At 38.4% G+C, this 26,603-nt stretch overlaps 1 long non-coding RNA gene and 1 pseudogene across 2 annotated transcripts; both read left to right on the forward strand.

The window, feature by feature from the left end:
- The first annotated feature begins 1,305 nt into the window (after positions 1 to 1,305).
- The window catches only part of LOC132185170 (glutamate receptor 2.8-like), a 37,732-nt pseudogene continuing 12,434 nt past the window's right edge, over positions 1,306 to 26,603 (forward strand).
- Positions 14,142 to 23,751, forward strand: LOC148584609 (uncharacterized). 2 transcript variants are annotated; one of them, XR_015912906.1, is made up of 2 exons: positions 14,142 to 14,299; positions 23,448 to 23,751. It is a non-coding gene; the product is annotated as an uncharacterized LOC148584609 (long non-coding RNA). The 2 variants fall into 2 exon arrangements; XR_015912907.1 differs by lacking the exon at positions 14,142 to 14,299 and adding an exon at positions 23,152 to 23,247.

Below are 26,603 nucleotides of genomic sequence, written 5' to 3' on the forward strand. Positions count from 1 at the left end.
CAATATTACACACGTCACCAAAGTTAGTGATGTGGTAAGCTGACACGTCACCAAAGTTGGTGCGGGTCAACAATGGCATGTCACCAAAGTTAGTGACGTGCCAAACTTGCACACGTCACCTTTTGGAGAGTGACATGTGCAATTCCACAAGTCACCAATTGGTGAGGTGTGCCAACTCGACACGTCACCAAATCTAATTCTTGATCGGTGGACTAGTGACCCGCAACCCACGTCACCATCCAATTGGTGACATGTTTGGCCATTGACCAGTCACCAAACCATAGTCACTAAAAACCTTTTTGTTTGTTTGTTTGTTTATTTGTAGTGGGGCATGGGCAACAATAAAGGAATACCTTCCAAAATGAAGTGAGATAAGCCAAAAAAGCCCGCTAGCTTGGGGACCAATAGTGCAGCCAAAGCTTCCCTAGGGAGGGAAATGGATTCCCTAAATTTCAAATGAAATGGAATTGAGCCATTTAGGTAAAAAGTTATAAAAATTGGGACAAAATTGTCCTCAACTTTTAAAATTGAGAAACTTTTATCCCATCCGTTTCCATAGGGAGGACTAATGTGAGTCATTCATTTAAGATAAATGATAAAATTCATTCTTTTAACCATCTTTAAATTATCTCTATACAGTGAATGGATTAATTCATTACTGAATTTGTATGAGACTCACTTGGGTTTACAAATTTAATATTTGATTCCTTAAATTTACAAAAAAAAAAAATAATAATAATAATTAAAAGATGATTTTATAGCATATCTTTTATTTTATAACATATCTTTGATTAACGTGTCTAAATTAATGTTGCGAGAGGGGCAGCAGGAAGCTGCCTCTATTAATTATTTATAAAACCATTTGTATCAACTGAAATTCTTAGAATTGAATCTTCTGACGCCATTTTGATTATTTCTTCTATTTTGAACAAATTTGTGAACCCCAAACTCATGATGTCAGAATCAACCTACGACACCAGAGCCCATGTCGTTATTAAAGAGAGCGTGTCAACTAGCATATATTGTTGTTTATTGCACTCTGATATTCTTGGTAATCGCATAAAGTTTCTCTACAACCATTCTCATTGTACCAATCTTCTTCTAGTGTTGAAAATGGCACTGGTTTAGTTGTTTTCTTTTTTTAAAAATTTTTTTATTTGCTTGCTTTCATTACAGTTCATCCTTTCCAAGTCCTAGCTATCTCGAAGAAATTCCCCTATCCTCTCTTCATCGTACCATATATGTCCTATAAATAGGAGTAGTTGTGCGTTAAGCCCATTCAAGCTTCCAAGATATTCAAACATAATGAATAGTACCAGATTTGGTTTTTCTCTTTTCATCTTCATTATTGTTTCTGCAAGCATGTTTTTGGGCAATGCACAAAACACGACAGCCCCAGTTGATGTGGGTGTGGTTCTTGACATGGATACATGGAATGGGAAGATGGGGTGGAGTTGCATAAATATGGCTCTTTCTGACTTCTATGCTTCTCATACTTACTACAAAACTAGGCTGAAGCTTAACACCAGGGACTCCAAACGTGATGTTGTTGGAGCAGCAGCCGCAGGTTCTCTCTCTCTCTCACAATTTTTTATTTTTTAATCCTCCACCAACATGTTCTTCTTAAGGGATTAAAACTCTTAGATGTATGAGAATATTAATAAAATGATTAAATTTATTATTTTCTTATTAACTTAAACTTTCGGTTCAAGTACAATACTGATGATTTAAACATGACATTAAAATTAAAGGTTATGAGTTTGAACCGCAACTCTATAATTCATCAAGCATCTATTTAGTTTAATATCTCACTTCTTAGGTCTCTCTTATTAAGGGGGAGTTTGGTCCCAAACATAAGGTTATAATATTTAATTAAATGATTAAATTTACTATTTCTTATCAGCTGAAACTTTTGGGATAACTGATGATTTAACACGGCATGAAAGTAAAAGTTTTGAGCTTGAACATTGTCGTTGTCGTCATTCACTTCCCAATTTTATTAAATATTTTTTGAGTTGGGTTTCACTTAGTTTGGACCTACATGTGGTTCCAGTGAGTGTTAGAATATTAATTAAATGATTAAATTAATTATTTTTTATTAGCTTAAGCTTTTGAGATAAACGATAATTCAACATAGCTTTAAAGTAAAGGTCGAAAATTTGAACTTCGTTTCTATTAATTTACTAGTTATTTCAGTTAAATATTTTACGTGTTAGATTTCACTTATTAAAGAGAAGTTTGAGTTCACACATAATGTAAGAGGAGGAAGTATTAGAATATAAATCAAATTAGTAAATTAACTATTTCCTATTTTCTATTAGCTTAAGCTTTTGAGATAAGTGATAAAAGTTTAATTTAGTGCAATTCATTAGATATTCCTTTTGAAATGGACCTAGCTAGTTAGAATTTTTATTATGTACGTAGACGCAATAGGGAACATCTGGTTTGGTTTTTGCTAATATTGAAAGAAAGACCGAAGTATGATTAATCACCGGCCGGGGATGGTTCATTCGAGTGCACCCAGTAGTTAATCCAGTCATGGTTTATTCTACGAAAAAATTTATTAAATAATTCTTTTTGACAAAATGCAAAAGAAAAGGTTTTTAAAAACATTTTTAGTTGTTTGATTGTATTTGCTCATTCAGTTTTTATATTACCCTCGTCTACTTATTGTGATTGTATTTTACACTCCATATGGTAGATTTTAATTCGAGTCGAGGTAAATAAGTGCTAGCTACCCATCTTCGTCAAAATTAACCATTGAAGCTTCACTGCTTTTCTCTCGTTCTGAGAGAGAAGATTTTCCTTTTGTCTTAGTAGAAGCCAACCACCTCCTTGTGAGGTTCTCCTCCTCCTTTTCCTCTACCTCACCTCTCTCTTTCCCTTTTACACCTTTTCTCACGGATTAGCAGGTCCACCAGCTCCTCCTCCACCACCGGCATGTCTCCATACGGCCAACATGCGCCAACCCGTGTCTCACACACGCCTGCGAGTGGATCTCACTCGCTAGTGCGTGTCCCCCACATGTCGGCCACTCGCGGGCACGTGTCCCACACGTGCCAATGCGTGAACAACCTTACACTGTGCATGACACCTCCATTCCCCTCATACGCTACATCCCTTCGCTGCTACCGGTTTCTTGTGGTGGTCTCTTGCCTCCCGGCCTCCACTACCGGTGAGTGGCTTACATGCGCTGTTTTTTAACTTTTTCATGGGTTTTTCTATTCTCTGTGTTTTTCTGGCTAGTTGTTTCCCTGGTTGTGTTTGGGTTATTCCTATGCTAGAGACTTTTCCTTTCGGCGTTAGTTTGTTGGTTTTGTTTGCTATGGTGTGGCTTCTCTTCGGTCACTTTGACCAGCCTTTTTGGGTCCATGTGCTATTGTTGTGCTCCTTGTGAGGGTCCGGGAAGAGTTGAGGAACCTTTTGAAGTTCGATCATGTGATGTAGGACAACAAGGAGTTAAGAAGAAAGCTTAGGAAAGGAAATAAATCCAAAGAGGGGAAGAAGCCCAGAGAAAAGCTTTAGAAAGGGGCCGGGGGAGAAAACAGAAGAAATTTGAGAAAGGGGAAGACAAATCCATGTCTAACAAAATCTCAATTCATCATAAATTAAACTATTGATTACAATTGAAAAAGACGCTTAAATAGACTAAGACTTAAATCCTAACCCTAACCCTAACCCTAGGGCAACGCCCATTTAATGCTTACCTAATTTATGACAACCGTAATAAAATAAAATAGACTATATTAACCTGGTACAATTAAAACCTAAATCAAAGATCTTACTAACTAAAATTTAAAGACCCAAAATTAAAAACTCAATAAATTCTTGCTCTTGCTTATCTACATCATTGTGCCTCTTCTTGAGCCCTTTGCTTTGCCTCTACTAGTAGCCTTTTTGCGGCCGCTTCTGTCCTGTGAATGGGCCGGATAATTTATTTGACCAATTCCCACTGATTTCTTTGTTCCTTGTTCTATGTACTGATTTTTGATTCTTTAGGGCATATTGTTTGAGTTGCCTACCCCTTTTGTATTTTCTTATGTTGTAATTCCCCTTTTCCCTCCCCACATTGAATAGAAAATAAAAAAAAGACAACGGTTGAAATCTTAAAGCTACGCATACTATAAACCATGGTAACATTCCACCTTTTATTTATTTTTATTTTTAATAAAGAGTAAATAAATGGATTAATTTATATTATATATATAGAGTAAATCAAGTGATTAATTATTATCATGAAGAGTAAATCAAGGGAGTAATTCATGATTTCCTATTTTTCAAATTGTGTAGATCCCGTTGTAAATGGAACTTCACTGCAGTATATTACCTGTCAAAGTGAATGTAAGAAAGATGTAGTGTCCTTTAAGTTTTTGTACAACATTAGGGTTGAACCAAGTTAATCTCTTATGGTCTTCCTTCTCTATATCTCTTCCTTTCATTTAGCATAATATTTCAATTTTTTAACACAGTAACAAAGAGGGTTAATGGAGACTTGCTTGAATCTCTTGACTCGTTTCCATTTCCCTTTCTAGTGATTTTTATTTTGACCTTGATAATCAACTATTGTTCTTTGCCTTCTTTTTCTTTCTTTAGTATTCAATAAGAAATATTGCAACTTTCTTTATGTGTATTGGTAATTTTACTTATGTATTTTTTGCTCATAACAACTTGCATTAAGAGTAAAGGATTTAACAGACTAATGGCATTTTTAGGGAGCATCTCTAGCTTGCAAATTAATAGTTGAGATAGAGGTGTCATTTTAATTGCACTGTTCTTTTTATGTGCCTTTGACGTTGGCCTGTCATGATGCATATTAAACACTAATCACTAAAAATCTGTCAAGAATTAGTAAGATATCCATAAATAAATCCAAATTAGACTTTAGTTATCAAAAGTATACTTCTACATAAAAATCATTCTTAATTTATGACCAAATACAGTCTAAGATATTTTTCCCCGGCCAGTAGCAAAATCTAGATCCATCACACTAGAGTTTACAAAACAAGACAATAATTAACATCCATATAAATAAATGGTCCAAATCCAAATGCCTTTAACCAGATCCAAGGAATTGCTCTAAGACTAATTATTCTCAAATGATTTGCAAGTTATAAACCTTTTTGAAAAAAAGTACTAAACACCTGGTTTAGCACCTGGTAAGCATCATATGTAATGAGGTTAAGGGAACTACAAGTTTATGAAAAGTAAGATATCTCATACAAGAATCATTGTAAATTAAACAACTTTATCCAAAGGGCCAATATTTTAAATACTAACTTTATCCAAAGTCACAATACAATAATCACCATTATGCATGCCGCATAGGGGTAACAATATGCCACAATGACATCAACTATGCTACAAAGAAATATTAAATATGCCAAGAAGAAGACAATCAAGTCACGATGATATCAATTATGCCATATAGACATGAGTTGTAGTACCATAAAGACATTAGTTATTTCATAAAGACATTCAAGCATCAAATGTAAATTAAATAAGATTTTAGCTTAAATTTCTATTCTTTTCGATTGCCTATCAAGACCACTGAACTTGGGTAGTTATGCATTGATGTAATGATGGTTACTAGATTTTAGCTTAGATTTAAAGGATTGATGACCGATCATTTTGAGTTCGATTGGACATTTAATCAGATTTCTCTTTGTTTTCAAATCACAGCTCTATACCTTATAAAAAATGTAGAAGTGCATGCCATCATAGGGCCACAAAACTCGATGCAGGCCAACTTTGTCATCGACCTGGGGGAAAAAGTGCAGGTGCCCATTATATCATTCTCAGCAACAAGCCCTTCTCTTACTTCCCTTCGGAGTCCATACTTTTTCAAGTCTCTCAAAATGACTCATCCCAAGTGAAAGCTATAAGTGCAATTATTGAAGCTTTTGGATGGAGAGAAGCTTTTTGATTGATGCCTTGCAAGGGATTGATACTCGTATTCCCTACCGAAGTGTCATTCCTCCATTGGCGACCGATGACCAAATTCGTCAATGTTAGTTCTTGTGTTGGCTTAATTCAGTTCCAAAATGCAGATGCTACTGTTCACGGCTCAAACACTGATATAGAATGCTCAGAATCCAATCTCCACCGTTCATAATGTAGATTCATGTGTTATGAACGTCCCTGCAAAATTTCAGCTCAATCGGACCACAAACGCCCATCGATCGGAGTTGTTGATGAAGACTGGACAGTCCGGGTCCGGACCTCCAGAAGCCGGGTCCGGACCCCATTTCCAGAAACTTGATTTTTCAAGCAGGGTCCGGACCTCAATTCCCCGGGTCCGGACCCCAGTTCCCGAAAGTGCATTTTATGAGGCATGTCCGGACCTCAGATCTGTAGGGTCCGGACCTGGGTGACTTATTAGGGTTATTTTCTATTTAAACACGATTTTGCTACATTTACAAGTACGTATTTTATTGAGCAAATATCTGGGTGCTTAGAGAGAGATATTGTTCTAGCTTATTTGAGAAGGGATTAAATACGTGAAGCCAATCGGAGTTCCGGTGAAAGGAAATCTTATAGAAGAATTGTGCCAGATGTTCTGGAAAGGGCTACTGCGGTAGAAGTCAAGTGGGTCGCTTGTCGTGTACAAGGAAGAGTAAATTGCAAAGGTTTTGTAATTCTTCTTGTATTCCTTATTCTTCTTATAGTGGATTGATTTCCTGGGTTTGGCTGCCCCGGAGAGGTTTTACATTTAGAGAGTTCTCTAAATGGTTTCCTCTTCGTAACCAAATATCTGTGTTCTTGATTTTCATTACATATCTGTATTTGGTTGATTATTGATTGTTAGGTCAGATCTTATTCCGCTTAATATTTGTGAATCACCTAGACATTTGAATAGGTGTCGTTTGGAGTCGTTTTAGAATTTTCAGTCAAGAACTTTACAAGTTGATGACAATGCAAACAAGAGTGTTCATTGTGCACATGTCACATGGTCTTAGTTCTCGGCTTTTCACCAAGGCAAAAGAGATTGGAATGATGAGAGAAGGCTATGTTTGGATAGTTACCAATGGGACAGCCAATTCGTTTAGTTCGATAGAACCTTTAATCCTTGAATCTATGCAAGGGGTATTAGGTATGACGACTTATGTTTCGAAGACAGAAGAGCTTGAAAATTTTACGATTCAATGGAAAAGGAAATTCCAACAGGACAATCCAAACATTACCAATGCTGAACTAAGTGTTGTTGGCCTATGGGCTTATGATGCTGCTTCCGCACTAGCCAAGGCAGTTGAGAAAGTTGGGATCACAAATCTTGGGCTCGAGAAGACAAATGTTTCAAGTAACTTAATTGATCTTGAAACAATTAGGGTCTCTCAAAATGGCCCGAAACTTCATGAAGCTATATTGGGTGTACGATTTACAGGACTTTCTGGAGAGTTCAATCTTGTTAATGGTCAACTACAATCATCAAGTTTTGAAATTATTAATGTGAATGGCAATGGAGAAAGGGGGATTGCATTCTAGACTCCAGAAAATGGACTCGTAAGGAAATTGAATTCAGCAAACACAAGCACATATTCCACCTCGAAGAACAATCTAGGACCTATTATTTGGCCAGGCGATTCTAGCTTTGCCCCTAAAGGTTGGGAGATTCCAACAAATGGGAATAAGCTGCGTATAGGAGTTCCAGTGAAAGATGGTTTTAGTGAATTTGTTAAGGTGACACGTGATCCTATTACTAATACAACACAAGTCACTGGGTATTGTATAGATGTCTTCAATGCTGTAATGGAAAAATTGCCATACACCTTTAGCTACGAGTTTATTCCCTTTGCAATGCTTGATGGTGGAAGTGCTGGTAATTATAATGATTTGGTCTACGAAGTATTTCTTGGGGTCGGTAAAAGTCTTCTTACTATTTTTAGTAACTAAGATAACATTACTTTCCTTTGTTCTCTTTTCCTAATGCACTTTATCCGAAAAAGGATATATATATATATATATATATATATATATATATATAAAATTGATGGAAATAAACAATTTTTCTTGACAGAAATTTGACGCTATGGTAGGAGATACTACAATCGTAGCGAACAGGTCAGCCAAAAAATGCATGGGTGTTCTTGAAGCCTTTAACTTGGGACCTTTGGATGATAAGCGGTTGTTTCTTTGTCTTCATAGGCTTCGTGGTGTATGGGTTCTTGAACACCGAATAAATGATGATTTTCGTGGGCCTTGCTTGCATCAGATTGGGACAAGCTTGTGGTACGCCTTCTCTACCACGGCTTTTTTAAATCGTAAGTTTCCTTTACTATGTTCTAATTTATTTTTATATATTACAGCAAGCGATTAAAATACTTAATACAAGGGCCCATGTGCAATATACCAACTTTAGACACTTGTATGTCGATTGCAGCTTTAAAAAATTATTTCATAGAAACCATAAAGTATGAAATTTCCATTTTTCGAGAACAATTTACTACTTATCCAGCTTGCTTAACTTCCTACCACTGGGTTAAAGTGTGTATATATATATATATATATATATATATTGCTTTCATTCTCTATTATCATCTGTCAAAGAAAATAATAGTTTTATAATAGTCAACATGTTTTTGTGATATAAGATTGAGTCAAAGAGGATTATAACTAGCAAAATGGGTTGGCGGGTTGGGTTCGGGTTGACCCGCACACCAACCCCATACGTAGGGGCAGAACTACGATTTGAGGTATGGGGGATGAAATTTTTTTTGTTTTTTTTGGGAGATTGATGGACTTATATAAATACAAAAGTATATAAATGCACATAATCTCGTTATATGCCTGTTTGTGTGTGTTTATATAAAATAAAAGCATAGAAGTCTTACATCTAATTTCATGGCATCACAAATACACAACAATATAAATAACTAGCAAAATAGCTTAGAAAAAAAAAAAAAAAAAAAAACTAGCAAAATAAACTAAACATGATTTATAGGGCTTAAGAGAAACAGTAACTTTGAGCGTGAACTCTTTTTCCTAACAATCCCCATAAGCCCCAAATAACAATAAGAGAAATGCTAAGAGTCGAGTCCAACAATGGTACAATCATAAATGTTCAAACCATCTAATTTGTGATGTCAAAACAAATATTGTAAACTTAAATGATGACAAAATAACCGTTTAAAAAACTGATTGTTGGTTAGAAGCTACTCAAAGCACTCAAACCATTTAACTTTTTTCTTTCACATATTCAATCAAAGTCCTAAATCAAATTGAGTTTTTAGTTAGAAGCGAACTAGAATATAGAGGGAAACTAAATGAATTGGGTATTTTAGGTTTTTTATTATGAAAGAGGGGGAAAAGTTAAAAAAAATAATAATAATAAAATTAAAAGTGAACAAACATATATATTTTTTTTTGTGGGGGAGCAAAACTATAAAAAATAATTAAAATGGGCACATTATTTTGGGGGGAGCAAAACTAAAAAAAAAAAAAAAAAAAAAAAAAATTAAGGGGACACAAATATTATTTTGAGGGGAGAAAAATATCATTTTGGGAGGACAAATTTATAAAATGGGTAGATTTTTAAGGCAATTTAAGAAAATTTGTAAATATTTTTGGGGGACATTCATTCCCCCACCCCAAGCTACAGGTCTGCCCTTGCCGATAAGGGTAAACCTAAATACGATCCATTTAGCTAAACGAATCTTATTTGTAAACTTGAACACGACTTGCTTACCTGTTTTATAAATGGATCAGAAACTTGTTGATACGTTTGACTCGTTTAGACCCAAACGCGACCTATTTAACTTGTTTAACCAAACTTAACATGACCCTTTTGACACGTTTGACATGCTTCAACATGTATTTATTATATAAAAATATATATAATTTCATAAATGGGTCAAGCGGGTCAAACTATTTGTGACCCAACCTGTTTATGCCAAACCCAAACCCTATAATTTCATGTTGGGTTCGCTAGTCGTGTAAAAAATTGCCACCTCTAATTTTAAGTAAATAAAATATGATTAATTAGGATATTAGAGTTATTAATATAAATTCCTAGGGTATAGGGAATAAAAAGTCAATTAGTGGTTTAATAGTATTGAATCAAACCTGGAAAGACCCAAAAAGGATAACACATGATAAAATAAGAAATTTCTATTCAGAACTCACTAGTACACGAGAATCTTACAAGTGTATCACATTCACACCAAACGCAAAAAACTTCTCAATTACTAATACAAACCTTTTCTCTTAGGATATGACACACACAACACCCTTTCTCTCTTGATTTTTGACACACAATACTCATGACCAACACACAACAGACACTTTCTCTCGTACGATAATTCCACTCATGCATTAATGGCATCACACTATTTCTTGAATTGTGTTTTTGACACACACGTTAACATACATAGCCCGTGCCTCCTTATACATTTGATGTTAGCTGACGTTTATGTACTTTCCGACTGGTCCTTTAGTCGACTTAGTGAGCTATCCATGACCTATTAGGAAGAAACGTGAGAAAGAGATTGGGTAAGACAAGTGGTGGAAGACGGCAAGAGGTGAAGAAAATGAGTGGAAGAATAATGTGGAGAAAGAAGAGCAAGACAGAGAGGGAAATAAAACTCATTGGAGGGGAATGTAGTGTTGGGCTATGAGGTGTGGTTGTTGGAGAAGGCATGTAGTGGAGGGAAAATTCTAGAGAGAATGAGGTCATGCTGCTGTTGTTCAACACTCCCCCTAATCACTCAATGACTCTGCTTGATCTTCATACAAGAAATCATTCTTCATATCCATTTTTTATACCTTCTATAATTTACTGGTTGCCAATACTATCAAAGCAACCTAAAGTATTCTTAACTACAAGACTAAAGGTTTTATCAAAATCCAATCCACACTATTGAGAGAATCCTAAAGCCACTCGCAACACCTTATACCTTTTACTCAATCCCTGTCGACAAGTCTTCACTTTATCAACTCATTGGCATGAAATAGGTGTAACATTCTTTGATTTTGGAAGTATGATTATCTTTAATGCAAATACTTTTTCATTCATTACTTTTCTCCATGCTGTGCTTTTAGCTTTTTGTTCAATGCAACACTCTTTCCATTTTTTTTTTTTTTCAAAACTATAAACACTACAAAAAATCAATTTTTTGCTGACACAAGTTTCCTGACATGTTAGACCATCTAACACGTCAGGAAATCCTCCTGACGGGGCATTTTTGACGTGTTTCATGCGTGAAAAATATGGGTGTCAGGAAATGAAAATTCCTGACGTGCCAATTTTAACACATCAGAATTTTTTGACGTGTTAAAACACTACAAGAAACTGACTCATCAGGGGCGACTTATTAGGGGCGACTACTAATACTCAACTATTAGGGGCGACTTTTAAAAGTCGCCCCTAATAGTTAATTATTAGCGTCCATATAAAAGTGGACGCTAATAATGGGTCGAAAGGTTGACTATTAGCGTCCACTTTATAGTGGAGGCTAGAAAGTCGACCCTAATATACACGCGGGAATTATTAAAGGGGCGCGAAAAAATTAAGGGGCCAAAAAAACACTTTTAGCGTCCACATTAGTCGACCCTGATAGTACACCAATAGCGTCCACTTCAGTGGACGCTAAAAGCTAAAAAAAAAAAAAAAAAAAAAAGGGATCAATAGGGTCGACACAAGTCGACCCTAAAGGGTACGTAGAAAAAATAAAAAATAAAAAATTAAAATTGATGAGCAATAGCGTCCACTAAAAGTGGATGCTGAAGATGCATCATTAGGGTCGACTCTGAAAGTCGACCCTAATGCTTAACTATTAGGGGCGATAAAATCGCCCCTAAAGAGTAGGTAAAAAAAAATTAAAAAAATTAAAAATTAAAATTGATGAGCAATAGCGTCCACTAAAAGTGGACGCTCAAGATGCATCATTAGGGTCAACTCTGAAAGTCGACCTTAATGCTTAACTATTAGGGGCGACTTTATCGCCCCTAAAGAGTAGGTAAAAAAAAAATAAAAAAAATAAAAAATTAAAATTGATGAGCAATAGCGTCCACTAAAAGTGGACGCTGAAGATGCATCATTAGGGTCGACTCTGAAAGTCGACCCTAATGCTTAACTATTAGGGGCGACTTTATCGCCCCTAAAGAGTAGGTAAAAAAAAATTAAAAAAAAAATTAAAAATTAAAATTGATGAGCAATAGCGTCCACTAAAAGTGGACGCTGAAGATGCATCATTAGGGTCGACTTTGAAAGTCGACCCTAATGCTTAACTATTAGGGGCGACTTTATCGGCCCTAAAGAGTAGGTAAAAAAAAATAAAAAAAAATAAAAAATTAAAATTGATTAGCAATAGCGTCCACTAAAAGTGGACGCTGAAGATGCATCATTAGGGTCGACTTTCAAAGTCGACCCTAATGCTTAACTATTAGGGGCGATAAACTCGACCCTAAAGAGTATGTAGAAAAATAAAAATAAAAATAAAAAAATAAAATTGGTGGGCAATAGCGTCCACTAAAAGTGGACGCTAATACTGAAGTATTAGGGTCGACTTTGAAAGTCGCCCCTAATAGTTAAGTATTAGGGTCGACTTTGTGGACGCTAAAGAGTATGTAGAAAAATAAAAATAAAATAAAATTAATGGTCTAGAAAAAATGAAATTATAAATTATAAATTATAAATTTTATAAAATTTATAAAATTATAAAATTATAAATTATAAATTTTCTAAAAAATAAAAATAAACTTTTATAAAATTATAAATTCTCTCTTAATTTGAAATTAAAACTTTTATAAAATTAAACTCTAATAAAAAATGAAAAATTAGTTCGATCGAACATTCAGTTCAACTCTAAGTATTTTATATTATATTAGTGTATTAGTTATAAAATGTTATTTCCCAAAAATTTACCTCCGATAATATGTCATTATTTATTTTATATAAATTATCAGATATTTGATCGATCGTGATAGGATCAAATGATTGATCAAACTTCAAACAAATTAAAGGTTCGTTCAAACATCCGTTTGGTCCTAGTGCATTTGTTCGATCGATCATGATAGAATGAATGATCGATCAAACTTGAAACAATTTAAATTGAAGGATTGATTGAATATCTGATCAATCATAATGAATTAGTTCGATTGATTGTGATAAGATCAAATGATTGAAACAATTGAAATTGAAATTGAATTAATTCGATTGATCGTGATAGGATTAAATGATCGATCAAACATCCGATCGATCCCAATGAATTAGTTCGATTGATCGTGATAAGATCAAATGTTTGATCGAACATCCGATCGATCCTAGTGAATTAGTTCGATTGATTGTGATAAGATCAAATGATCGATCAAACATCTGATCGATCATAGTGAATTAGTTCGATTGATTGTGATAGGATCAAACATCTGATCAAAAATCCGATCAATTCAAGTGAATTAGTTCGATTGATCGTGATAGAATCAAATGATCAATCAAATGTTCGATCGAAAATCCGATCGATCAAACATCCAATCGATCCTAGTGAATTAGTTTGATTGATCGTGATAAGATCAAGCATCTGATCGAAAATCCAATCGATCCTAGTGAATTAGTTCGATTGATCGTAATAGAATCAATTGATCGATCAAAGATCCGATTGATCCTAATGAATTAGTTAGATTGATCATGATAAGATCAATTGATCGATCAAACTGAATACAATTGAAGGTTCAATCGAACATTCAATTGAACTATAAGCTTTTTATATTATCTTAGTGCATTAGTTATATTATCTTTGGATTTTGTATTGATCTTATAATTAATTATAAGATAAATATCAACTTAATGATCTTTATTATAAAAATTTATTAAACGGAAATTATTAGTTAATATTATAATAATAAAAACATATTACAGGAGAAAATAAAGAAAAACAAAAATAAATAAAATAAATAAAAATTAAAAAATTATAAGTATAATTTTTTTTTTTAAAAAAAAAATAAATTTGAGGCTCATTAGTCGCCCCTATTGAGTGCGAAAAATAAGCGCCATCCAGTGGCGGGTATCTGAAATTTTCGGATCAAAAATTTCATAAACCGCGTCTTTTTTTTCCCCAAACCTTCAAAACACCAGAATCCTCCTAACACCCCTCTCACTCACCTCCCTCATCACTCTCACTCTCAATCTCTCTACCACTGCTCTCCCAAACTTTAACCGACGAAAGCTTTCATACAAGGCTTTGCTGAGAAGCTGAAAGAGGGAGAGAGAGAGAGGGGGAGAGAGAAAGAAAGAGAGAGGGGAGAGAGGGTGGATCGTTCGGGGAAACCAGAGTAGAAAAAGAAAAAGAAGGGGAGAAAAATCCTCGAGGTAACCTCTTTAAACTTTAAATTTTTGCAATTTTTGTGGCCGGTGTTCTTGTTGTTGTAGAAGATTTGGATTAGTTTTTGATAATATTGAATTTGCTTGAGGTGGATTTCGGTTGCTGAGAAGAGTGGTGTGACCTTGATTTTTATTATTTCTCATTTTTGTTGGGTTAGATTTTGTAGTTGACTTTGATTTGTGTTTGGAGATTTATGTTGAGTATCTCAAATCTGAATTGGGTAATTCTAATTTGGCGTTGGGAACCCACGGATTTCATTGCGGCATTCAGTCATATATGTAGTTTCAGGCTTTAATCACCAATGTGCACGTTCTTATTTGCTCTTAAGCATTTCTCTGACTTTATTTTGTCAAGAGTTTGCAATGCAGTGTGGGTTACTCTCTGTTTGGTTTCTGAGAAAGTGGTTGATGTTCCTTGTTCCGAACGAGGAGATGTTTATTGACCAACCAAATAATTGTATTAGAAATGGGTGCCAAGTTATTCATCAAAAGGAAAAAGGGTTATTAATTGCATTGATAATGGTGATGATAATGTGGCAATGATATTAGTTCTTGTGTCCATCATTGTTATATAATAATTTTTGGAATGGTAGATTGTGTTGGTTGTGGAGAATATGATTGTGAAATCTTTGTAATTATCACATTTTGATGTAATTCAACCATTTTTCTTCCAAATGGAACTATCTGGCAGATGATGGAGGCGAACGAAATCTTGAACCCTGTGAAAAGAATTGGTGATGTTCCAGGTTTGTTGCTTTTTCTTACATTGCTTTTCTGGTTATATGTGTTTTAGTAGCAGTTTGCTTGTTTATCATCCTATAATATTTGATTTTGACTTTTGCACTATCAATGTGAAAACCATTTATTAAGAGGTGTTAATAAGTGCTCTTGATGACAGGAATTAAGGTTGGGCATCAGTTCTATGCACGGGCTGAAATGGTTGCTGTTGGTTTTTTTTTTTTTTTTTTTGATAAGTAAGTAGCTGGTTTTATTAAAAGCGTGAGGGGCCCCTAAGTACACTGGATGTATACAAGGAGGAACACCTAACTAGAAAGGGAAAAACGTACAAGGAAGTCGTCATAGCTAACCGAAATCGGGAAAACAAACGCTACAGTCCAAAGATACAGAGTATGGAAACAAAAGGATAAAAAGTCCTCGAAGGACCTCTCCACATCCTCGAAGCACCTATTATTCCTCTCTCTCCAAAGACACCAAAAAAAACAAATAGGCACCATCTTCCAAACTGCAGCACTCCCCCCTCTTCCTGCAGACCACCAACAGGCTAGCAACTCAAAAACCCGACCAGGCATCACCCAAGATAACCCAAAACGGCCAAAAAAGGCACTCCACAAAGCAGACGCCACCTCACAATGGATAAGAAGATGATCAACTGTCTCCTCACTCTTCTTACACATCCAACATCTGTTTACTACAATCACATTTCTCTTTCTGAGGTTATCTAGGGTCAGAATTTTCCCCCAAGCCGCCGACCACGCAAAAAAAGCTGCCCTAGGAGGAGCCTGAGTCCGCCACACACTCTTCCAGGGGAACCTCCTCCCCCCTTCTGAGCATGCCAAGGAGAGAAAGAGAGACTTGACCTTGAACGTACCTCTTTTGGAGGGGTTCCACCATAATCTATCTTCCAACCCTCTTCTCGCTCCTGTAGAATGTAACACTTGGAAAAAAGAGGCAAAGGCCTCCACCTCCCAATCATGAGCCTCCCTCGAGAAGCTCACGTTCCACTGGTTGGACCCCCCTAGCATCTCCACATTATCCGCAACTGAGGCTTCCTTCGCACAAGCAATGCTATAAAGGATCGGGAAAGCTATCTTGAGAGCTGAATCTCCACACCACCAATCATGCCAAAAGCTAATCCTGGACCCATCCCCCACTGCATATCTCGTAAAGCCTTTGAAAGTTTCCCACCCTTTCCTAATATTCTTCCATAACCCTACCCCAGAAGCTCCTCCAGGCTCAACCGGACACCACCCTCCCCATAAGCTTCCAAACTTCGCATCTATCACAACTCTCCACCAAGCTTCTCTTTCCACCCCATAGCGCCACAACCATTTCCCCAAAAGAGCGCGATTGAAGACCAATAAGTTCCTAATCCCCAACCCTCCTTCCTTCATCGGAGTGCAAACCTGCGACCACTTCACCAAGTGGTATTTGAACTCTTCGCCTATCCCTCCCCAAAGAAAATGGCGTTGAAGCTTTTCAATACGCTTAGCAACACTCACCGGAATAGGAAAAAGAGACAAGTAATAAGTGGGCATGTTAGCAAGAGTGCTCTTAATAAGGGTGACCCTACCCCCTTTCGACAAATACAACCTTTTCCAGCTGGCCAACCGATATTCAATCTTCTCAATCACTCCATCCCAAATATGCTTGGACTTATAAGAGCCTCCCAATGGGAGACCAAGGTACTTCACTGGCAAAGGAACTGCCTCACACCCTAAAATACCGGCTAGCGAAGCCACTTGCTCCACATTCCCCATCGGAATAATCATTGATTTAGCCAAATTAACCTTCAACCCGGAAGCAGCTTCAAACAACAAGAACAAACTCCGCAAGTAGCGTATCTGGGCAGGCCTAGCATTGCAGAAAATCAAGGTGTCGTCGGCAAATAAAAGATGAGAGACTGTAGTGTTGCCGATTTTGAAACCTTCTAACAACCCCCCATGAACCGCCGCTGAAATCATCCTACTCAGAACCTCCATCATAAACACAAAAAGCAAAGGAGAGAGTGGATCCCCTTGTCTCAACCCCTTGGAGCTACTAAAAAAACCTTTAGGAGACCCATTTACCATAATCGAGAACCGCACCGAGGAAATGCAATGTTGAATCCAAGAACACCAAACCCCTCCAAAACCACACCTTCTTAGCAAATACATCAAGAAGCCCCAATTCACATGATCGTAGGCTTTTTCCAAATCCATTTTGCAAATGACCCCTGGCTCCCTAGATCTCAATCTACTACCAAGGCATTCATTAGCAATCAAGATAGGATCTAGAATCTGTCTACCTTTTATGAAAGCATTTTGCGACTTGGAGATGATCTTGTCCAACACAACCTTCAATCTATTTGCTAAAACCTTGGCCATAATTTTGTACATACCTCCCACAAGGCTAATCGGGCGAAAGTCTTTAAGATTGATGGCACCGGGAATCTTCGGAATAAGCGAAATGAATGAAGCATTGAGGCTCTTAACAAACATCCCGCCAGCATGGAAAGCACTAAAGACCCTCATAATGTCCTCCCTCACCACATCCCAACAAGCTTGGAAGAATGCCATAGAAAACCCATCGGGGCCCAAAGCCTTGTTGCCATTCATCTTAAACACGACCTTTCTAACCTCTTCCTCGTCAAAATCTCTCTCCAACCAGCTGGCCTCTCCCTCCGAGATGGAATCCAAGGAGATACCATCTACCAAAGGCCTCCAACTATGTTGTTCAGCGAAGAGCTTTTGGTAGAAATCCACAATGTGCTCACTAATCTCATCCTGATTTGAGGAAAGATTATCCCCAATCATAAGATTTTCTATCGAATTATACCTTCTATTAGAGTTGGCTATGGAATGAAAGAATTTAGTGCACTTGTCCCCTTCCTTTAACCAAGACACCCTCGATTTCTGTCTCCAACTTATCTCCTCCATAAGAGTACACTTCTCTAATTCTTGAATAACCTCGGCCTTCCTCGCTAATTCCTCCACATTCAAAGCCCTACTTTCTTCGTGCTCATCAAACACCCGAAGATCTTCAAGAAGAGTCCTCTTATTCCTCTCAATGTTACCAAACACCTCCTCATTCCACGTCTTCAAATTCAGCTTCAAGGCCTTGAGTTTGCTAGCAAGAACAAAACTCGGCGTACCTTGGAACTCGTAAGAGTCCCACCATTGTTTCACTAAGGCAACAAACCCTTCCTCTTTAAGCCACATATTCTCAAACCTGAAAGGCCTTTTCCCCTGGGGAATCTCCCCTAACTCAAGCATAATTGGGAAATGATCCGAGCAAAGACGTGGGAGCCTTTTCTGCCTCACCCCTGGAAACCAGGCTTCCAACTTTGGAGAAACAAGAAACCGATCAATCCTAGACCATAACGGAGGGTCTTGAGAGACCGACCAAGTACAAACACCCCCTACAAGGGGAAGGTCCATAAGCCCTTGTTCAGAAATAAAATCTGAGAAACCCATCATAGTAGAATCCAGACGAGCTCCATCCGATCTTTCACTAGGGAAACGTGTAACATTGAAATCTCCCCCAATACACCATGGCAAATTCCACCAACTAATAACGCCAGCCAACTCATCCCAAAGGAGCCTTTTATCCCTATCAATATTCGGACCATACACCCCTGCAAACGCCCACACAGAGAGATTTGCCACATTCCTGAAAGACAAAGCCAGGGTAAAATCCCCTATACAGACGTCAATCTTCTCCACCACCCTAGTATCCCACATGATTAAAATACCTCCCGAGGCCCCATTAGAATCCAAACAGCACCAATCCACATGATTTCGCCTCCATAAACTGCGAACAATGCTTCTAGACATATCTTGAATCTTGGTTTCTTGCAGACACACAACATCTGCATTCCAATCCCTAAGTAAATTACTCACCCTCAAGCGCTTATCCCTCTTATTCAACCCTCTCACATTCCAAGAGATAATGTTTATCTTCATAACACAACTACATTCCCCCTCCCTTTCCTGCTTCCCCGAATCGAGCTCCCACTTCTGGCATCATAATTCACCGAACACTCCAAATTTCTTATCTCTCTTTTACCCTTAGTGCCGCTACTAGAAGTAGATACCATCCCATTATTTCGGCGCTCCTCTTCTAGAGAGTTTAACAATGCTAACAACTGCAGCTTATGACCGGCGAACGAAATCCCCAAGATCGGATATATCTCATTGGCACACTGGATAACCCAATCTGAAAAGCCTGCTGCATCCCCTAAATTAGGACCATAGCTGTTCAAAGGCGAAGGCCCCTCTGTTCCACACACCTCTGCCCTCCCGTCTTCCTTACTCCTATCATTAACAATGACTTCACCCCCACAACTCTTAGCTACCACCTCCTGCCCAGCCTCTCTATACTCAACCAAGCCTGAACACCGGACTCCAATAATTGAAGGATCAACATCCCAAATATGCAGCCCACCAGAAATCCTAAGTTCCTGCTCTTGACCCATTCCCCCACTCTCCTGACCGCCACACCAAGGAACCACCTCACTGCCCTCACCTACTGTACCATTCATCACCAGCAACTTCTGGTGCGAAACAGTCTCCCCCCCCGCCCAAAACCACCATCCCCGGTACTCCAACAGCTCCAGAAGTCTCCCCAGACTCGGCCCACTCAACTACCTCGCCGGCAGCGACCAAACATGGCCTCTCCGGCCTTGTCTGGCTCGACCGAGACTCCCCCTTGTCCGAAATCACGACCACCGGAGCACTGAAGCACTCGCCGGCCATCTCTCACTCGCCGGCGACAACCTCCGACAGCCTCTCCGGCTTTGTCTGGCACAGAAGCACTCTCGCCGGCGTACAGCAGCTACTTCCGGCCAGACTCGCCGCTTCTCTGCCACCCTGAATCTCACCGGGACTATCACCAACAGCTCCAGATGTCTCCCCAGACTCGTCCCACTCAACTACCTCACCGGCAGCGACCAGACATGGCCCCTCCGGCCTTGTCTGGCTCGACCGAGACTCCCCCTTGTCCGAAATCACGACCACCGGAGCACTGAAGCGCTCGCCGGCCATCTCTGACTCGCCGACGACAACCTCCGACAGCCTCTCCGGCTCTGTCTGGCACAGAAGCACTCTCGCCGGCGTGCAGCAGCTCCTTCCAGTCAGACTCGCCGCTTCTCTGCCACCCGGAATCTCACCGGGACTATCACTAGGACTGTCCACTGTAGCCGGCGGTCTCTCCTCTGACCGCGTCCCTCCTGCCGCCGCCGACGACGCACCTGGGTCACCTGCCGGAGACCTTCGGCATCCCTCCTGCACGCCGATCGTGTAACACACCTCCGGCGCTCCCTTGGGTCTTGCCCCTTCTGGACCAGACTTACTTGGGCTGGACTGACCAAGACTCAGGCCCATCTTCCTGCGCCTATACACAGCCACCACCTTCTTCTTTCCCTTAAACTTTCTCTTGGGCCATTGTTCTTTCCCCTTAGACCCATCCACCCCCTCCAACTCCCTAACCTCCAAGTTAATCTTCTTGGGCTGGGCCACCCCTTGCTTGAGAGAACCCCCTCCTGCCATACCGCACACGCACGTCCCGCCAGCCCTTGTATGCCCACTCCCTTCCTCCAAATTTTTTATTAAAAAATCAAACCTCTATAGACCCACGTCGATCTCTCCCCTTAACCTGTTCAACGACTCTTTCGCATTAATGAGTTCAGATTTTACACGAAACCAGGCCTGCGCTTCGAGCCTACCTACCCCCTCCCATCCCTTCACGTGATCATCTCCAACTTCCGAAGCTGTCATCATTGCCGAGGCATTCAACATACTCGCCGGAAACTGATTTCTGCTCTCCGGCAACCTATTAACAACACCCCGAGACCCCCCTGCCTTCAGGTTGCACATTCCTTCCTGGCCAGAGAATTGGTTCCTCTTCGGTTCCTCCACGCAACCGCCATCATTCCTCACCTGAAACCTCTCCTTGTATGAACCCACCACCTGAACCGTGGGAGCAAGGTATTGTTTATTCTTCTCTGCAGCAGCCTTGGCTATCGGCTCGGAATAAGCATCAAAACAGTCGTCTGCCGGTTGCAACGACGACCCCAGCACTTCCGCGAAACTCCTCCTTCCCACCCCCTCAACCTTCTTCTTATCCATCGTGGCCTCCCTGACTTCGCACAGTGCAGACTTAGCCAAACTCACCTCCGAGATGAATCGTTCCCAACCTTGACCAGCTCGCCCTTCTGGTATAATAATCGATCCTCTTCTTTGCCTTCCATCATATTCTTCTACCGTCAGAAAACGTCCATTCCTGTTGGAGCATTTTTGCGCAATAATCCGAGGAAACCCTGCTCTGGATTGGTCCCAAAAAACCTCTGTGGTTTCCACTGCCACCAAGTCCTTCACAATGCGCCCCAACCACCTCAGCTCATCTTTCTTCAAGAAAATGGTTTTTTGTATCGTATTGCTTCTTTCAAAAATCCTCACCCCTGAGCTTTTAACCAGTAACTCAAACTTCTTGGACTCCACTGACCACTTCCTCGATTCAGCCATGACACTAACCAAACAGCTAACAAGCTAGACACCCCAACAGGTCACACGCGCCACCCACACGCCTGCCCTCAGGCGTGGGTGGATGAGAGAGAAGAGAGAGAAGTATGCATGAGAGTCTTAAATGGACTTCACTGTTGGTTTTCACAGTCACTGGCTGAACGGGATTGATTATATGGGGCAGAGTTACAGTAAAGGGGTAATTTAATCATGTTGCTCTTTGATTAGGGATGTCTAAGAATGCAATCAATTGGCAGCCAATAAATTTTCTTCCTGTAAATTTTCATTTTTGATTTGAGTTGGAGTTCTGTTCATTTTGATTGAATACATGATTGATATAAGCCAATAAGGCCTTCTCATATTAAATACTCTTCTGAAATTTATCAGTCAATGCGTGGACGAATAAGTAGTTGATTACTTTTTGTTTACTTGTTTGGTAGTCACAGAGGTGGTACTGGAATGTCTTTTATGTTTTTCAAAGCCTTGTGAAATGATATTGCTCAAGCTAATTTGCAGCTCATGATCCTTACACTTCTCAATAGCTTATGGTTTATGTACCTAAAGCTTTTAGTGCCTCTTAGGACCATTCTATCTAGGGATGCTAAGCCATTTACCACCCGCAAACATAGCATAGTTAGTTGAGGCTCTGCCTTGGGAACTAGAGATCTTAGTTTCGACTGTTCCACAGTACTAGTGCTAGTGATTTGCAACTTGATTGTATGCATATAACAATCAAAAGAAAACAAGGCCAACCTATTTACAGTTTTCTTGGTGTATAAGCTTTTCTTGTTCTAGCCTAATGTGTGTCATGTTATCTATTGTGTTAATGCTGCTTTTCTGTAAACCAAGGATTGAATAATTAAAGGCTATTCCTGACTGAGTAGTCTTTCTTCTTGTTGATGTAGTTAGAAATTTAATGTTCTTCCACTTAGTAATCAGAATTAAACTAGAATTGATGAGGAAATTTTTTTTTTCCTAAATAGGAGTATAGGAACTACACGTTCCCAGTTGCAGTTGCCATTGTTTTGTCCGGGATGTATGAAGATGACCTTGATAATGCTGATGATGTTGTGTATACTGGTCAAGGTGGACATAATTTAACTGACAATAAGAATCAGATCCAAGACCAAAAGATGGAGCGTGGAAATTTGGCGCTCAAGGTGTGTATTTTATAGCTCTCCTAAGTCCTTTGTCTATTGTTACTTGTAAAAAAAAGTGATTTTCTATTGTTACCTGCAATGGTACTTTCTGATCTGTTCTCCTTTTAACCAGAAGCTCAAAGTGATATTGTTGTCATGTTGACCAGTGAGAGTGTGTGGATCAGATCAACACACTCTCACTAGTTGTTGATCCATTCTGCTTTTATTTTTAATTTTGTTGGGTAAGTCATTCTGCTTTTAGCCCAGAAGCTCTAAGTGATATTATGAGCAAGAATCAGTTTAGCACAAGAATCAGTGAGTGTGTTGAATGCCTTCTGAATTTGAAATCATATTAGTTGACTTGTACCTGCTATGTGCTCAATGGCAGAACTGTGTGGAGCAACATGTGCCTGTTAGAGTCATTCGTGGCCATGAATCTAAAAGCAGTTACACCAGTAAAGTTTACACATACGATGGATTGTACAAGGAGAAGAGCTGAGTAGCACCGGTTGACTTGACACCCATTTCCTTTTGATGAATAACTTGACACCCATTTCCGGTAAAGTTATAAAATGTATTAAAAATTACATTTTATAGGAGTCCAAGAAGTGGAGCACAACTTGCTCTGACCTTTAGTTACTTATTTTTATGCTTTGAATGATTTGTCCATTGAAGCTAAATATTCTCCATTCTTTTAATGGTTATATTGTTTCTTGGTTGCTGTCTGAGTATTCGTCTTGTTCTCTCTGATCTCTGCAGCCAGCAGCTGGAACTCCAATAACAGGGAAAGGTGTTGTTATCTGCAAGAACCCCTCTGATCCAACTGTCGTTTTGGGGTATTTGTCTGTAGCATTTCTCATTGCTACTACTGTGGCTGGGTTTTTGTCTCTGTTTTACCCTTACAAATGAAAATCTGTTCCACAAAGTGCCTTATTTAGAAGCGCCAGTTTTGTTGTTTTCTTCAACATTGCTATGTAAGCATTCTGTTCTCAGTTCTCACTCTCCCATATTTTTTGATATTCTTATTCTGATATCTTGAAGAGACAAGCACTATTCATGCTCATTTTTCATCCTTTAACACACATGCATGCACTAAATTATTATGGGAGAGTGAATTATTAAGGAAAAGCTGCTCTTCATCTGAATCATTATCACTTTTGAATGTCAAAAGGAGGTGCAGTGCCAGAAATTATTTATAATTGAAGTTGACCAAATACCCAGAAACTGGGGTATATTTTCCAGTAGATACATGTGTGTGTGGTCGTTTAATCTTGGCGGTCCATAGGGATTGTGGTGCCAGTTTCAACAAACAATGATAGTAGGTTTTTGTTATAATATAGGCAAATGTGGGTTAAGAAAGTTTATATTGTAGCTGTTTTAATGTCTCTTTGCTGCCTGTAACTGTCAAAATCTACAGGGAAGGCACCCTTCCCCCTACTCACCAAAAATTATATAAAAGAGATGATTTGAAACCTGCCCAACGCTAGGTTGGATGAGAGGACCACCTTTTTTTATTGCTTGCCAATTTAGTTTGGTGGCAATCTTCTTGCGGGAAATCTACATTTATATGAAAAGCAGACGCTTATCTTTCATCTTTGGAGATAATTATTTCATTAATATAAACGAAAAATATACAATAGAAAAGTAAAAGGTACTGCCATTGAATTCGCTGTAATGACAACAGAACCTGACAAGGTGCTTGGACTGATGAACATGTCTCCCAGCTGATCCGCTTTTTGGATCAAACCATTGGAAAAACTAAACTTCCTAGCCTTGTTAACTGTCTTTTTCATATGTGAAATGAATTGTTTTTTACATCAATTATACCTTGAAGCCATTGAACCTATTAGCTTAACATTCCCTTTGCTCCCCATTTTACTATTAATTATTATTGAGTTATTGATTACCAATATTATTATGCATATTTACATCAAATGTTTGTGCAATAATTCTCTACTTTCTGATGGTCCGACTTGTTTCCTACCAACTAAATTAGTGTCCTGTAGACCCAACTCTTGACCAGCTCACTATTTTGGCTGTGACTGGGATTTTGACTTGATAGCCTTTGTAAGAGTCATGTTTAATGGGGGCTGGCGGGCATTTTTTCAATGATTGTCTTGGGACTGTAGATGTCTCACTTTGTTACTTCATTATATTGGAGTTAACATGTATTAGTGGGACTGTTATTGATATATGTTAGAAGTATTGTGGTTAGGAGTTAGCCGATGTATGTTACTCATACCAGTGTTCCCTGGTTCTGCGATCGATCGCACTTTGAGTGCGATCGATCGCAGTACCAGAGGGTTTTCAAGCAGGTTTTTTATATTTTGCGATCGATCGCACTCCTACTGCAATCGATCGCAAAATGTCGAAAACCTACTGGTACTGCGATCGATCGCACTCCAAGTGCGATCGATCGCAGATTATTTTTTTTAAAATTTTTTAGGACCATTAGGGTCCACTTTGTGGACGCTAATGGTTAACTATTAGCGTCCACTTTGGTTTGGACGCTAATAGTTAATTTTTAATTTTTTATTTTTTTTATTTTTTATTTTTTATTTATTTTTTTAATTTTTGAGGACCATTAGGGTCCACTTTGTGGACGCTAATGGTTAACTATCAGCGTCCACTTTAGTTTGGACGCTGATAGTTATTATTATTGTTTTTTTTTAAGGACCATTAGGGTCGACAAAGTGGACCCTAATGGTTAACTAAAAGTGGACGCTAATGCTTGCCTATTAGGGTCGACTTTCTCTTCCGTGTACATCATCTTTAGGGTCAAAACATTGTGACTTTTAGGGTCGATAAAGTGGACGCTAAAAGTGATCATTAGGGTCGACTTTTAAGTGGACCCTGATAATCAAACATTTTATCATTAGGGTCGGACTATTAGCGTCGACACCTTTAGGGTCGAAAAGTCGACGTTGTTGGCAACAGCGTCCACTTTAGGACCTTTAGGGGCGACTTTGAGTCGCCCCTAAAGACCTAATTTCTTGTAGTGAAATTGGCACGTCAGAAATTTTCCTGGCGTGTCACTTTCTGACACGTCAATAATTATTGACGTGTCAAATTTTGACACGTCAGGAAATTTAAAATTATTAAAAAATAATAATTTTTCTTTTTTTAATTTTTTCCTGGAATTTTTTTTAATTAAAAATATTTTTTTAATTCTGGAACAGTACGTCTTCTCCACTAGCTCTCCCTGATCTCTTCTTTCCTCCATTTTCACTCTCTCTCTCTCTTCTTTCCTTCATTTTCAAAAACCCAAACCCAAAAAATCAATAAAAAATCAAAAACCCAAATCAAAAAATAAACCTTATCCTTCTTCGATCTTCTTCTCTTCAAATCAAAAATCAAAAATCTCTCAAATCAAATCAAAATAAACTAAATCAGAGCTTCTTCAAATCAAAAATCTCTCTTCTTCGATCCTCTTCTCTTCTTGTTTTTTTTTGCTGCTTCGATCTCTAGCTTCTCCTTTTTTTTTTTTTTTTTTTTTTTTCTTTTCTTTTCTGCTGCTTCTCTGGATCTTCTGATCTTCTCCCATTTTTTTTCTTTTTCTTCTTCTTCCTCGATCTTCTTTTTCTCCTTTTCTTCTTCCCTCTAGAGGAGCTGGTGGCTGGCTGGATGTGCAGAGAGAAGAGCCTAGGGAGATTGAGAGAGGAGAGAGAGAGCTGAGTTTGGAAATAAAAGAAAAGGGATTAAAGAAGATGAATATATAATAGAATTATAAAGAGAAAAGAAGAGGGAAAGAAGATAGGGAAAAAGTTGAAAATCCCGCTTGTTTTTTGATATCAGGTTTCTGACGTGCTAAAATTAACACGTCAGTAATTTTTGACGTGCTAAAAATAGCACGTCAGGAATCTGACATTAAAAAAAAAAGGTGAATATATATAATATAAATAAACCTAATATAAA

Source organism: Corylus avellana, chromosome 7 (assembly GCF_965113065.1).
Source record: "Corylus avellana chromosome 7, dhCorAvel1.hap1.2, whole genome shotgun sequence".
Classification (NCBI taxonomy): domain Eukaryota; kingdom Viridiplantae; phylum Streptophyta; class Magnoliopsida; order Fagales; family Betulaceae; genus Corylus; species Corylus avellana.